Source organism: Trachypithecus francoisi, unplaced genomic scaffold (assembly GCF_009764315.1).
Source record: "Trachypithecus francoisi isolate TF-2019V2 unplaced genomic scaffold, Tfra_2.0 Lachesis_group5, whole genome shotgun sequence".
Classification (NCBI taxonomy): Eukaryota; Metazoa; Chordata; class Mammalia; order Primates; family Cercopithecidae; genus Trachypithecus; species Trachypithecus francoisi.
In genome coordinates this window covers 80348112-80363520 of record NW_022681470.1, presented here as the reverse complement: position 1 = coordinate 80363520, position 15409 = coordinate 80348112, and the positions used below count along the sequence as shown (strand labels likewise).

Here is a 15409-nt window from a genome sequence, read left to right as displayed (position 1 = left end):
AATTTAGAAGTAAAAACAGAAAAAATATTTTATGAAATGTCTATAGATTATTTAAGTTCAATGGATGCATTTGAGTAGGTGTTCAGATGACCAGCCAGAATAGGAAAGGATTTCACTCTGACATCAAGAGTTGACCCTAAGGCCCATACAGAGAAAGATCATCCCTTCCCCCCTTCATCCCTTCTTTCCTTCCCCACCTTTTTTTTTAAGACAGGGTCTTGCTCTGTTGCCCACGCTGGAGTGCAATGGTGCGATCATGGCTCCCTGCAGCCTAGACCTCGCAGGCCCAAGCAATCCTCCTGCTTCAGCCTCCTGTGTAGCTGGGACCATAGGCATGTACCATCATGTCATGCTAATTTTAAATTTTTTTGTAGAGATAGGGTCTCCTATGTTGTCCATGCTGGTCTCAAACCCCTGAGCTCAAACAATCCTCCTGCCTCAGCCTCCCAAAGTGCTAGGATTACAGGATGAGCCACCATGCCCAGCCTCCTTTTTCTTTAGAACTGAGATACATGAGGAAAAAATCCAGTCTGAACCTAAGATGGAGGGAACTAATAGGAAAGACATGATAGAGGACGCATAAGTATAATAAAAAGGAGTGGAATAAGGAGTTCCTGAAAGAGAGTGTTAATACCTTTACATTTGTCAAACTATTGTGATAAGTGTAATGGTACATGATTATGAATGCAGTGATAGTAATATTTATAGTGAAAGTTTAAAATTGGTTTTGGGTAAAATATAATGAGTAACTTTAAAAGACATATTGAGGCTGGGCACCGTGGCTCATGCCTGTAATCCCAGCACGCTGGGAAGCTGAGGCAGGAGGACTGCATGGGCCCAGGAATTTGAGATGAGCCTGAAAATATAGTGAGACCTTTTCTCTAAAAAAAATTTAAAAATTAGCTGAGCATGGTGTTGCTTACCTGTAGTTCCAGCTGCTTGAGAGGCTGAAATGGGAGGATCACTTGACCCCAAGAGATGAAGGCTGCGCTGAGCTTGAGAGCATACCACTGCACTCTAGCCTGGGTAATAGAGTGAGACCCTGTCTCAAAAAAAACCACACACAAAAAACAGCTATTGTTGAAATCGCCTGTTCTCCCAGGGCCATAACACACAGGAGAATGCCAAAAAAAAAAAGCAAGCTATTATTGAAGCATTGGCTTGAGATGTGATGGGCCCACACCAAGATATTTTAGTGCATTTCCTGCTGTTCATGAATATAACACGCCAATATTAATAAATTCAAAGCCTCTAATCTCATATCCCCTATTTTACCTTTTTAGCCAACATTTTAATGTCCAGAATGATTTAGCAGTTTTGGGGCCAAAAACCATCTTTTGATTAAATTTTAAAATATACATTTCATAGGATTACTGTGAGAAGGTAGAAATGTTTTGAAAACCATAATGGGCTATATAACACAAGAATGTTAATACCCTTGTATATATAACACTATGTATGTATACATACATATATATATGTATACACACACACACCCCTTGTAATACCCTTGTATAATATGTAACAAAAGTAAATTGATATATTGAAGTATAGAGAGGGGCCCATGGCTCATGCCTGTAATCCCAGCACTTTGGGAGGTTGAGGCGGATGGATCACGAGGTCAGGAGATCGAGACCATCCTGGCTAACACAGTGAAACCCCATCTCTACTAAAAATACAAAAAAAAACTAGCCGGGCGAGGTGGCGGGCGCCTGTAGTCCCAGCTACTCGGGAGGCTGAGGCAGGAGAATGGCGTAAACCTGGGAGGCGGAGCTTGCAGTGAGCTGAGATCCGGCCACTGCACTCCAGTCCGGGCGACAGAGCGAGACTCCGCCTCAAAAAAAAAAAAAAAAAAAATACAAAAAATTAGCCGGGCGTGGTGGCGGGCGCCTGTAGTCCCAGCAACTTGGGAGGCTGAGGCAGGAGAATGGCGTGAATCTGGGAGGCGGAGCTTGGAGTGAGCTGAGATCGCGCCACTGCACTCCAGCCTGGGTGACAAAGCAAGACTCCGTCTCAAAAAAAAAAAAAAATATATATATATATAAAATATATGTGTATATATATCTGTATATGTATATATGTGTGTATATATATCTACATATGTATATATGTGTATATACATCTCTATATATGTATCTATATATCTATATATGTGTATACATAGAGAGACATTTCAATCATACTGAATTGTAAAGAGAAAAGTATCAGAGTTCATGTGATTAGATGGTTCAAAATAATGACATCGACTCTTGTTTGGAACTCAGGAAATATACAAATATATAATAAATGGAAATAATAATGCTTCAGACAAAAAGTTGCATCTCATTGAAAATGCTGTCAGGATTACGATACTTTCATTTGTCAACAGACAATCACATATCACCTAAGGATGGGGACATGTCCTGAGACATGGGTCATCTGGGGATTTCACCATTGTGTGGTCATCACAGTGGACTTCCATAAACCTAGATGCTGTAGCCACAGCTAGGCTATATGGCGTGGTCTATTGCTCCTCGGCTACAAACCTATACAGCATGTTATTGTACTAAATACTGTAGACAACTGTAATGCAGGGATTTGTCTACTACACATATCTAAACATAAATAATAAAAAATGACAAACATATCTAAACATAAAAAGGTAATGTGCTGCACTCCATAGTGTTACCATGGCTAGGCCATAGGAGTTTTTCATCTCCATTATAACATGGGACCAACATGGAATATGTGGTCTATCACTGACCAAAATGTCCTTATGTGGCACATGACTGCATCATACACCAAAATATGTTAATGACACACAATTTGTACAAAGGATGCAATCAAACTAGATGGCTCCCAGAATACAAATAGCGTTAAGAAAACCTCATAGCAGCTACTTCGAATTGGCGGTCAGAACTGCTAGTGGGGCCAGAAAACTGCCAATGTGAAATCTAAATGTACTGTTGAAGAGAATACACAGATGTGTTCCAATTACCACAGTAACCACTTAGCAAAGCCATCACTATCCTTAACAAACACAGGGATCATATAGCCTAAAGGAACACCATTTTCATCCCCATCAACTGTTACAATTGTACACCTCTTTGCTATTTCCAAAGCACTTTCTCACAAATGATCTCACTTGAGTTGATCCTCCTAATAGCCCTCTGGAAAAACTGGGGGCCGGGAGGCAGGCATTACCACTCCATTTTGCAAGAGAAAACAACACAGAGATTCTAAGTAAGGTGCTCAAAGTCACACACTGATGACAAATGGTGAAGCTAGGAAGCATGATGTCAAGGTTTTGAGAGCTTTCTGATAAACTGTATTCTGTACACTCACATGATGTATTTTAGAATAACTCTTTGCTTCACCAGATTCCTAATAGCAAACAAGAATAAATACCAAGACTGGATCACCAACAAGATCCCTTGTTGTAGCCAACCATCTTTTTCAGAAGAGTCATGCTCCCTATAGCAGTTTCATTAGATAAATACAAAACACCAAACCAGGGCTTCCAAATATGAGGATCACCTAGAGATGCAGTTAGAATAAAGATTTGATGCAGTACATCAGGGGTAGGGCGACAAGTCTCCAACAACATGTCCATACTGCTGATACCTGGAACATATTTTGCATAGTAAGAGAAAACCACAAACTAGGTGAGGAGACTACAAGAGAATTATACCTCAGGTATGGCAAGATACGCACAATTAAATCAGAATGAACAAAAATAAGTAGGGAATGTTAACAACTGACAGAAATAAAGGCCAATTTTTCTATTTAAGGCAGAAAAATGTAACAAATTTAACAATAGAGGTTCTAATCGATAATCAAGTTTAATCATGGCTTGTATCATGACTCCCAAACTGTTTTTCGTACATGCAAACAACAGCTGTTAGGATTTTGATCTCTTTAGTGCAACTCATATACACGGACTGAAGCACCTGCCTAGTTAACTGAGACACACATTTTTCCCTCTCAAGTGGCACTAGATATTAAAAGATGGATATATAAAGAGACCTTAAGTCTTTCTTTACATCAGGTATAAAGGCAGTCTGGGGATACCTGTATCCATTATTTACCAAACCTGTTTTAATATGAAATGGTTCCTCTACAGTTGCTTCATGCTTATTCTAAAATGATGGACTAATTTCTGATTACTGGTACCATGTTGGCCTATTAACATTTAGTGTTATGGCCAGAGAAATAAGTAGCTGCTCTAAATGCCAACAGAAATTGATAAAGAACTGTAAGCATTTCTGTAGAGGGGCTATGTAGAAGCCAAATCAGGCAAGTTTTGTCTCTAGGAATATTTTTCCCTTCAAAGGGCTATTTAGATTTTTAAAAAATCATCTCACTATATCAAGTCACTTTTTTCACAATACCCCTATGAATTTATTATTAAACCCATTACAGAGAAAACTGAGAATCAAAAATATTAAAGTAACTAATCCAAATCACATGATTCAATCTCAGACCAGTATGACTCTAAAGGTAAGGCTTTTCTACTACCTCAAGATGCCTCTAGAGCAATGCTAAGTCCAACTAGCTTTTATAGGACCACAAGAGGCTACTGATGTAAAATTCTGTCTGAAGGTCCACATGAAAAGTAGCCTATGAATTTGATATTTCCCAAGATTGTTTTAAAAGGTACAATTCAGCAATCGAGAGTGTCAGAGACATATTTCACTAAATTAAGGAAAGGTGTTATTCATCCATATATCATATTATGCAAACTTGAAAAAGCGAGGCAATGGATTGATCTTTGTTGTTATGTAGTATATTGACTAAGAATAATGTAATTGTGACGTTACAGCAAAATCTGTATCTTTAATGAAAGAATCAGACACTTGTAAGGAACTAGAAAGGACGGTCTTAAATAAAGAAATATAGTCTTTTTCCCTTCTGAGACAAATTACATTTTCTTATTTTCCTTTAAGTTTGTAAACTTTCTACTGTTAAACTCTCCTTCATGAGAATACTTATAAATAGCTTCACCAAATCACTCGTAAACATTTTGTATATTGCAAAGGACTATACAAAAATAAGGTGTTAATTCTAGTATTCTCCTTAAGCATAAACTGCAATAAGTTGAAAGCCATTTTCCCAAAGAAACAAACAACATTATATATTTGAAGATCTATACCACTAAATATGTATTTCATAAAAGCCTACTAGGTATTAGTTAGCTTTCTGCCACACTAGGAGAAAGCAAACTGAGTTCCAGGAAATATGGAAATGAAGGTTAGCATTCTTTTACAATGAGAACATACTGTTCTCACTATTCAATTTATGGGTAGCTTCAACTTCTGATGATAAGCACCACCTTTGAAAATGAAATACACCTAACGTTTTTAGATAACCTCTATTAATATAATTACATACATGATATATATTGATAGAGGCACTAAGATATATGGATAAACTGTAAATGTTTTGTTTCAATATTCATGGTATTTACAAACAGCTTAATGATACAGAAGAAAAATTAAAGTTTCCAGATAAAGTTTCCCCCTAGAGTTACAACAAAAAATATGAAAGTAAAATAACCTTAATGATATTGCAGTGCATCTGCCATAACAAATCTGAAAGCCCTACATCTGGAAAGCAGTACTACTGCTAGAAATGAGTTAGGTTGTCAAAGCAGAAATTTTCATATATAGGGGCGAGTGATAGAAATTTCAGGGTTGTAGAAACATCAATTTCATTTTTCTCATTTTGTTTTACATCCAATGTACCTTTGGTCTATGTGGGAACAGAAATGTGGGTATAAAATGAAGTTTACCTCTTTCAATCTCAGATAAGTGATATCAGTGATATTCTCCATTTAGCATAAACACTTATCTTCCTAAATACATATTTCAAGAGCACTCTCACAATATTGCAATTATGAAAGCACTTTTCAGAGATCTCTTTTCCAGGTTCATCCACAAAAATTATCATTCCATGTAATATTCACTACTTCTCTCCACACTCAGTTATAAGTACCGTACCCATAAGCATCAATGCTGGAAAGAAAGAGGTAGGGGAGACTTCTTACAGCTTTGCACTTCTATTTCAGATGAGTTTAAATTCCATTAAGCTGCACTAATTTCTTTTGAACCCTAAGTTTGGAGAATTATGTGAAACTGTATAACCAAAAATATACAAAATAAAACTAGAGAAACTTTCCATAATCAGGGATGTCAAACAATGGTCACTTTAAAAAAATTCTACAAAGTTCTCCTATATAAGCAGTTATCTAACCCCAAAACTAGCCAAAACATTTAACTAGGCTCTGCTACAAGTCTTAAGGTATGCATTAAATATGAATATTCATAAAATTACAAGTCTATCACAGTAGTCTCATCCCTGGCTGCACATCAGAATCACTGCAGTAATATTTAAAAATTATGATAAAAGGGTCCTGGCCCCAGAGATTGAGGTTCTGATTTAATTCATATTGTAGCGAAGTGTGGCCATTAGCATTTTTTAAAGCATACTGGGTAATTTTAACGTGCAGTCAGAGCTGAGAGCCACTGATTTATACTTTACATAATTAATGCTGATCAACTTACAAGAGCAAGCAACTGCCACTCAAAATATTCAACATTCCGAAAATATTGCTTGAAATGCAGAATATTGTTGCATATTAGAAAACAGTTGGACTTGGCACTCTAAGTTTATGCTATTTTTACTTTTTTTTTTTATTGCTCTTGTTACAATGAAAAGAGATTTCATCTGCAGTACTTCTTAAGCTGGAAGGGTGGGGACAAGGGTGCAGCAAGGAGAAAGCCTTAGTAAGATACTAGCTCAAGCAAGACAACAGTGCAGACATGTGGAACAATGTTGTGGAAATATGAAACAAGTTGCCATAAAGCCTTTATTATTTATTAATCTTTTGAAGAAAATTTGGGAAGTAGCTAATTTGACTAATGAGTTTATTTAACACTCAAGAAAAAGTATGTCCTCAATGTCTGGTCAGTCTCTAAAATGAAGGCTCAAGATCCTCTAATAAAAGAGCATGTTCCCTAAAGTTCCATGCCAGGAAAAAAAAAAACAAAACAAAACATTTTTGGTGGCATTTTAAGCATCTTAAACTTTCCAATTCTAAGGTTAGACAGTCGGCAGATACCAGGACTCTTATTTAGCCTCACATACCCACCAAATAAGAATTACAAGATGGTTTGTTAATAAACAGGATTCTTAAGATGTGATAGGTGTGTCTTTAGGCCATGAGATTTCATTTGAAACTATTTTGTCTCAACTAAAATCACAAAATGGGCAGCTTTACAACTGAGCAATCTATCTGTATCACTATAGCTCTTCCCCAGTAGAAACAGGATCATATTACTGAGCTTAACAAATGTTGTTGGCCGGGCGTGGTGGCTCAAGCCTGTAATCCCAGCACTTTGGGAGGCCGAGACGGGCGGATCACGAGGTCAGGAGATCGAGACCATCCTGGCTAACACGGTGAAACCCCGTCTCTACTAAAAAAATACAAAAAACTAGCCGGACGAGGTGGTGGGCGCCTGTAGTCCCAGCTACTTGGGAGGCTGAGGCAGGAGAATGGCGGGAACCCGGGAGGCGGAGCTTGCAGTGAGCTGAGATCCGGCCACTGCACTCCAGCCTGGGCGACAGAGCAGACTCCGCCTCAAAAAAAAAAAAAAAAAAAAAAAAAAAAAAAAACAAATGTTGTTGAACACATCACAAGCATGTCTAAAAGATACCATGCATGTTTAATACTTCACACATCTCAAAACCTCAAAACTTAGCAACCCAAAGGGGGAAAAAAACATCACTGAGGTAAATCAAACTAAGAAAATTTTACTCCCACACATTGTTAGGCAAAAGAATGTGAGAGAATTTTTAAAATGTCCTTCATAAAGCCAAAAACTGAGATCAATCACCATAAAGCACTTAAAAATTGTTTGATTTAGACAGTAGTGTGTTGTTTTTTAATACCACACTTAGAATTATCTAAACTTTTCCCACAAATGTTTAGTATCTAATACCAAGCCCCACTCCCTGCTGTTTTGTGAAGTTTGAGAAGTAGCAAATCAAATTTCCTAGAGCAGCTCTCCAAATGGGTTCTTCCCTGCAGAGTCCAGCAAATAATGTCTTATGAGAATCCTTTAGTCTACTGAGCAACTTGGGAAACATCACTCAAGGTATTTGTATAAAACACAATTAAAGAAAACTCTGAGATTTGCTTCAAGCTTAGAAAAACATCAAATTTATAAAGACTTTATTCTTACTTGAATTGAATCAGTAAATTAACTCTTAATAAGAGCCTGGGTGCAACTTTTATAAATCTTTCTCTATTCCTTAAATTATTACTATAAATGCTCATGAGTTCTGCTGTTTGCTTTCTTGTATATATTAGATAACCTGAAATTACATTTACTATTGTGTGGGATTCTTGTTTGCTTACAAAGGTAATTAAATCATATTTTTCAGTTAAATGTCCTTATTTAGCAATCATTTTGGTAAGCACCTACTAGGTTCCTTATACAGTTTTCTTGGAATCTAAATATGAGCCTGTAATACATAAGCCTGTTTAATAGTGATTAAAATAAGAGAATAGAAATCAAGAAGGAGAGAACAAAAAGCCACCATCTTTTCCGAGTCTAGCTTTTCTAATTTATTTTAGTTGCTCTGTCTTATATTTTTTCCAAGAGGCTGATAGACTAAGGAGCTCACATGTCTTGATCCTAAACAACTCGGTTTTGCTTCCTGTGTTAGAATGTAATCAGGAATTGCATTTTTTCAAAAACAGAAAATGTTCATATCATCTGTATGTCAAGGCTGTCCATCATCCACACTGAATTATAAGAATCATACAGCAAGAATGCTCAGATCCAGCCCCAGTACTCAAAGCAGTTAGAACAGAAGGTAAAGAAGTGATGCATAGCAAATACTGAAAAGCAGATTTCCCCCAAAGGCTCAACCGGTTCAATATAAACTGCAAAGCAAGTGAGATTAGATTTAAATTTTGGATGAATCCACTTTATAATACATATTTCCCAGACTGAATTAAGGTAAACATGTATTTTCTAAACTACTTTGTAGGTCAATCATTTCAGACACTGAAAACATTACACATTTTTTCATAATGCAAATAGTTCATGATAACAATTCTAAAATTGAGGTCTAAGATGTGAGCTATATGATGCATAGAAGATACATAAAAATATCTTTTTTAATACTAAAACAAAAAGTTCCAAATAAAGTAAAATCAATAAAATATCCCAATATTTGATATGTTGGCAATAAAAGCAATCTAAGATAATCTATTGGAGATGCAAGACTAAAAAAAAACATGAAATAATGCAAAAAGAGTTTTAACATTTTAGAAAGTAGAAGTGTGTCACCAGATATTAAAACCACGGGAAGTAGAAAACCCACTACCTGCAAGTGAAACACTCATAAATTTAGAGGTTATTTACATAGTTTAGTGATTTCCCAGCCATCAAAGGGAACTGTAGTTTTCTTAATTATAAATAGTATGATCTAAAATAACCTTCTTGTGGGTAAAAAGGACACGTTTCATTCTTTTTCGTTCCACAAGAATACCTATTTGTAAAATTTTTTAGCAAATTGTAAAGTATGTTCTCTATTTCTTGGATTATCATTGAATAAAGTCATTTGTGATCAGTGATATGCAAGAAATACTCTGTTTTCACTAAATTTCTCTGTTTAATTTTTAATGTATATTTTACACCAAACATAAACATATTTCACGTTAAACTAATTTGAATTTTTCTACCAGTTGCAAATAAATTATCCATTCTCATTTTAAGCAAAAGTCAATACAGCAAATATATTTGACTTGTACTTTAAACAGTAAATCCAGTCATAATGTAGTCACTATTGTAGTTACCATATAATGCATGAAACATTTAAACAACTAAAACATAGCTTGAAGGCCTTTACCAAGCTGTGTATCTGAAATGAACTCTGATAAGAATTACTTGCTGTTGAAGTTTAGTTCACAAGAGGGTATCTTCACCAAACTACTCTCTTTGCAGGAGGGAAGATGCTAATAATTCTCTATTTTATTATAACATTTAATTCACAAAAGTGACTAATGTGATTCCTACAACGCTACTTTTATTTTTCAATCATCTAGTAATGGCAAGCACATATTTTCAAAATTTTCTGATTTAGATAGTAGTTAAATAAGAATCTCAAAGTATGAAACAAACTTCTTTAAAGCTTAGGTTTCCTTCCAGCTTCACAAAGACATGACATTTTAATAAACTTAAGAAATGGCTGGCCTTACCTTACGGTGTTAGACTACAATTTAAATAAACTTCACAAGATTTTAATGTGTTAAAATGCCAAATGCCGTTCAAAGTTTACACTGGGAAAAAAAACCAGTGAGCTGGAATTTTAAATACAATCCTAGAAACAAAGTTCAGTTTTTAAATAAATTCTCCTAAAATAACAAATTCACACGCATTTCTCACACACATATTCACAGAGCAAGAGTAAATGTATTACCTTTATGTTAAAAGAGGGAACTTCTCTGGCTCAGTTTGGTGCAAATGATTGCAGTAGCAACAGCGGCAACTGACTGCAGGATCACAGCACAGCAGAAAGCAATGAGTTGGCAGGAGCAGCTCCACAGAGCGGCAGGACAGACTGAATGACAAGCACATGCAGATTGCTTTGAATTAGGCATGTTAGGGGCTGGAACTTTCAGTGTTTGCTCTCCAATAGGACAGGAGAGTTTTTCTCCTACTTAACCCCTTGGGGCAAGGTCTTAATAATGGTAACAGCTGGCATACAGAGGGGCTTGATCTGAGCACAAGGTCAGCAAGCCAGGATATGAAGGTGACATGTAATTTCTAGCCTTTTCCTGCTTCCACAGGGAAATTGCATGAAGGACTGTTTTTAGTTAAAACTTCCTTTGATCTTTTGGATTTTAAGTTACTTAGTAGATTAAAGCCATGTTAGCTGATATTATTTGCTTGCTTAGCTTGACTTAAGTGTTACAGATTCAGTTTTCTAACACACAGTGCTACTACATTTAAAATAACATAAATAAACACCAATCTGCATTTATTTCCAAGTTCCAGGGATTCCTGTGTTCTTTCACAAAATAGCTTGAGACCCTACTTTTAGGACAGAAAGTTCATGGTTTTAAAAAGAGGCGAATCTTCTTTTAAAATGTTAGAGCAGTTTTAAGTATTTTTCTTCAATTTTCCAAACAAAAACAGCAGTTTGTTAAATAACTTTGACACTGCTTTTTATAAGTGTTGGCCCTCATGATGCCAGTATTTAAAATCTCACAACCACAACATAAAAATCTCTTAAATACTACAAACAAATGGTTTAAATTTACAAACGACATCCCTTAGCAAGTAAGTTATAATTTATTGAAACCGTGAAATCTAACTCTTCATGACTTTGGTAATAAAAATGTGTATGCAATTCTTTTAGCAGGATGTACTGAGTAACTACATGAGGATAGCAGTTTCAAAAATTTCAAAAGCATAAGCAATCAAAGAAAAAATAGATAAAATTGGACTTCATCAAGATAAACTTTTGAAGATCAAAAGACATGATCAAGAAAATGAAAACACAGAATGGGAGAAAATATTTGCAAGTCATTTATCTAAGAGTCTAGTATTCAGAATATATATTTAAAAGCTCTTACAACTCAACAATAAAAAGACAAATAATCCAATTTAAAAGAGGTAAAGTGTTTGAATAGACACATCTCTAAAGAAGAAATACAAATGGCCAATATGCACATGAAAAGATGTTCAACGTCATTGGTGATTTAGGGAAATACAAATCAAAACCACTTATAAGTGGTATCTTATTAGATACCACTTCACATTCACCATTCTGTTCCAAACAAACAGAAAATAACAAGTGTTGCCAAGGACATGGAGAAATTGGAATCCTTAAACACTGATAGTGGGAATATAACATGCTTTAGCTTCTGCAAAAAAAAAAAAAAAAAAAAAAGCTTGGTAATTCCTCAAAATATTAAACATAGAACCACCATATGACCCAGCAATTCCACTCCCAGTACAGTTGATCCTCATTATTTGTGGATTCTGTATTTGCAAATATGATTATTCACTATAAATTATTTGTAACCCCCAAATAATCCTCATGGTGCTTTCACAGTCATTCAGACATGTGAATCGGCAGAGTGGTAAAAAATGTGAGTCACCCAAACAAGACTACCCTCTCGTGTTTGGCTCTCATACTGTAAACAAGTCTCCCTTTTCCGGTTGATTTAGTGCCACGTTTTTCATATTTTGTGCTTTTTTTGGTGATTTCACTGTTTCAAATAGCCCCCAAGTATAATGCTGAAGTGCTGTCTACTCTTTCTAAGTGCAAGAAGGCTGTGACAGGCCTTGTCACACACAGAAAATATACCTGGTTAGGTAAGCCGCTTTGTTCAGGCATGAGTTATGGCGCTGTTAGGCATGCACTCAATGTTAATGAATCAGCAATAAATATAAGATGCCTTTAAAAAGAAACACACATAAAACAAGGTTATATATTGATCAATCGATGAAAATGTGACCAGAATCTTACAAGAACCTAATCCTGTATTTCTCCGAGAACCAGTAATTCAGTATTCACTAATTCAGTGTTTGCAGTGACTTTATGAACAAAACTACCACAAATGAGAACTGCCTGTATATACCCAAGAGAAAATATGTTCATATGGAAACCTGTACATGAATGTTCATAGTGCCTTATTCATAACTGCCAAAAGTAGAAACAACCTAAATATCCATTAACTGATGAGTGGATAAACAACATGTGTACATCTATCCAATGGAATATCATTCAGCCATAAAAATAATGAAGCACTGATACATGCTACAACACGGATGAACCTTGAAAACACTGTGTAAAGTGAAAGAAACAAAAGGCCACATATTTTATGATTCCATTTATATGAAATATCCAGCAGAGGCAAATCCATAGAGACAAAATGTAGGTTAGTGGTTGTTGGGCGCTGAGGGGTGGAGACAGGGGTGGAGTGACTGCAAATAGGTATGGAGCTTATTTTTGGATGGTGAAAATGTTATAGAATTAGATAATGGTGATGTTTGCGCAGTCTTGTGAAAACACTAAAAACCACTGAAATGTCTACTTTAAAATGGTGAATTTTTTGGTATGTGACTTATATCTCAATTTTAAAAATTAGGAAGGTATAAAGTCCTGGTCGTTAGACCAGTGGTTCTTAACTTGAGTGTGCAGGAGGATTCCCTGGAGGGCTGCTGAAAACAGATTCCTGAGTCCCATCCCCCAAAATTCTGATTCTGAAGGTCTGGGGTAGGGCTTGAGAATTTGCTTTGCTAATAAGTCCTCAGGATGCTGCTGCTGCTGCTGTTCTGGGACCCACATTTTAAGAACCATCGTATGTCTGAACTCCTAGAGGGTAGGAAAGGTAACTTTCATCCCTGTATCTCCTAATTCACCTAAAACAGAGCCAGTCTTGGGAGGAAGAGGACAGGGAAAAGGAGCAGTGAAATATTTACTTGAGGAAACATATTAAAGGAGTCAGTCCCTAAAATCTTAGGGTATGCTGATTTCATGTCATATGTATGCCAAATGTTATAATACCAAAAATTCCCATGACAAAAAGGAATTAAAGAATTAAAATAAAAATGAAGGTATTTTAACACTCTTTGATCATCTGAACAGTATTTTGGTTCACTTTATTAAAGCAGCTAATCCTATTTCACTGTGCTTTTCCTTTCAAGAAATGCAAACAAAGGTTCTAGAGTTGTTGATCCTATAAAGAAATCCCTTAAATTAAATAAAGTGTCACAAAAACCAAAGACCTGTATTCTCTAACTCAGAACTTGTAAATTCTTATTTACATTTTAATCAAAATTACAGATTTGTATGTCTAATCACTTCATTTAAACATTTGGGGTCCATGTAAAAATAGACAAGTTAAAGTACACTTTTGGTATTGTCACATGGGACACAATTATTTTATAAATAAATATTATTCCCAATTACTTCAATATGTTTCTCAATATATTATTCAAAGTGAAAAGTACTAGTGACCTTACAGTGTTCTAATATTTTCTGAAAACAGTATCCTTTTTGTCTTAGATCCTACTATTTAGGTATCTTTCTTCATTATTAGGAAGACATGGGCATGGGGGAGGGAAAAAGAGACCAGAGCCGGCCAGAGACGCACAACACTTGGTACTTTTAAAAAAGTGATACGGCCGGGCGCGGTGGCTCAAGCCTGTAATCCCAGCACTTTGGGAGGCCGAGACGGGCGGATCACGAGGTCAGGAGATCGAGACCATCCTGGCTAACACGGTGAAACCCCGTCTCTACTAAAAAATACAAAAAAAATTAGCCGGGCGAGGTGGCGGGCGCCTGTAGTCCCAGCTACTCGGGAGGCTGAGGCAGGAGAATGGCGTGAACCCGGGAGGCGGAGCTTGCAGTGAGCTGAGATCCGGCCACAGCATTCCAGCCTGGGCAGAAGAGCGAGACTCCGTCTCAAAAAAAAAAAAAAAAAAAAAAGTGATACAACAGCTGCTGATTAACAAACTCTCCCAGCTGCACCTAGTCAAAAATGCAATTCCGGATTCTGTTACGTTTATTAACATTTAAAAGTCTTGTCTGTTTATCTTTTTTCTTAGCATTAAGTGTCAAACAGTTATGAATAAGTAAACTGTGGTATATTGTAGATACTGCTTCAGCAAGATTTTTCTTTCAGTATGGTCAGATTAATATTTTAGTAATTTGGAAGTATAGGTTCAGAAAAACTAATCATACAAAAGTTCTGAAGATGTTTCCAGAGTACAAATAGTTCCATACCCACTGAAAACTTCAGACCAGAGCATTATGCTGCCCAAGTCATGGCCCAGTGCAGGGAATCACTGAAGACTTGAAGCTAGTCTCAGCTCTATCACTCACTGGCTATGTAACCTTGAACTAATCACTGAATCAAGAGATTACAGTCTCCTTATCTACAAAATCCAAACATTAGATGAGATGATCTCATAGGTCCCTGCTGGCTCTGAATTCAGTTTTTATGAATTTGGATATCACTGCAAATAGATAAGATAAATCCCGGCCGGGCGCGGTGGCTCAAGCCTGTAATCCCAGCACTTTGGGAGGCTGAGACGGGCGGATCACGAGGTCAGGAGATCGAGACCATCCTGGCTAATACGGTGAAACCCTGTCTCTACTTAAAAATACAAAAAACTAGCCGGGCGACGAGGCGGGCGCCTGTAGTCCCAGCTACTTGGGTGCCTGAGGCAGGAAAATGGCGTGAGCCCGGGAGGCGGAGCTTGCAGTGAGCTGAGATCCGGCCACTGCACTCCAGCCTGGGTGGCAGAGCAAGACTCCGTCTCAAAAAAAAAAAAAAAAAAAAAAATCCCAACTTTACTACTCAAATCTGGATTATTTAAGAAAAGACCATGCATTCAAAGTT

General features: G+C 36.6%; 1 protein-coding gene across 5 annotated transcripts in view; it reads right to left on the bottom strand.

Annotated features, from left to right (window-relative positions):
• DISP1 (dispatched RND transporter family member 1) overlaps positions 1-15409 on the bottom strand; it is a 206707-nt gene that overhangs the window by 65194 nt on the left and 126104 nt on the right. Inside the window, exon 1 of one of the 5 annotated variants that reach the window (XM_033195280.1) lies at positions 10471-10620. The exons of the other annotated variants lie outside the window; for them this stretch is intronic. The gene's annotated coding sequence lies outside the window, so the exon portion shown is untranslated. Of the gene's footprint in view, positions 1-10470; positions 10621-15409 lie in introns of those variants that run through there. 5 annotated transcript variants of the gene reach the window in all.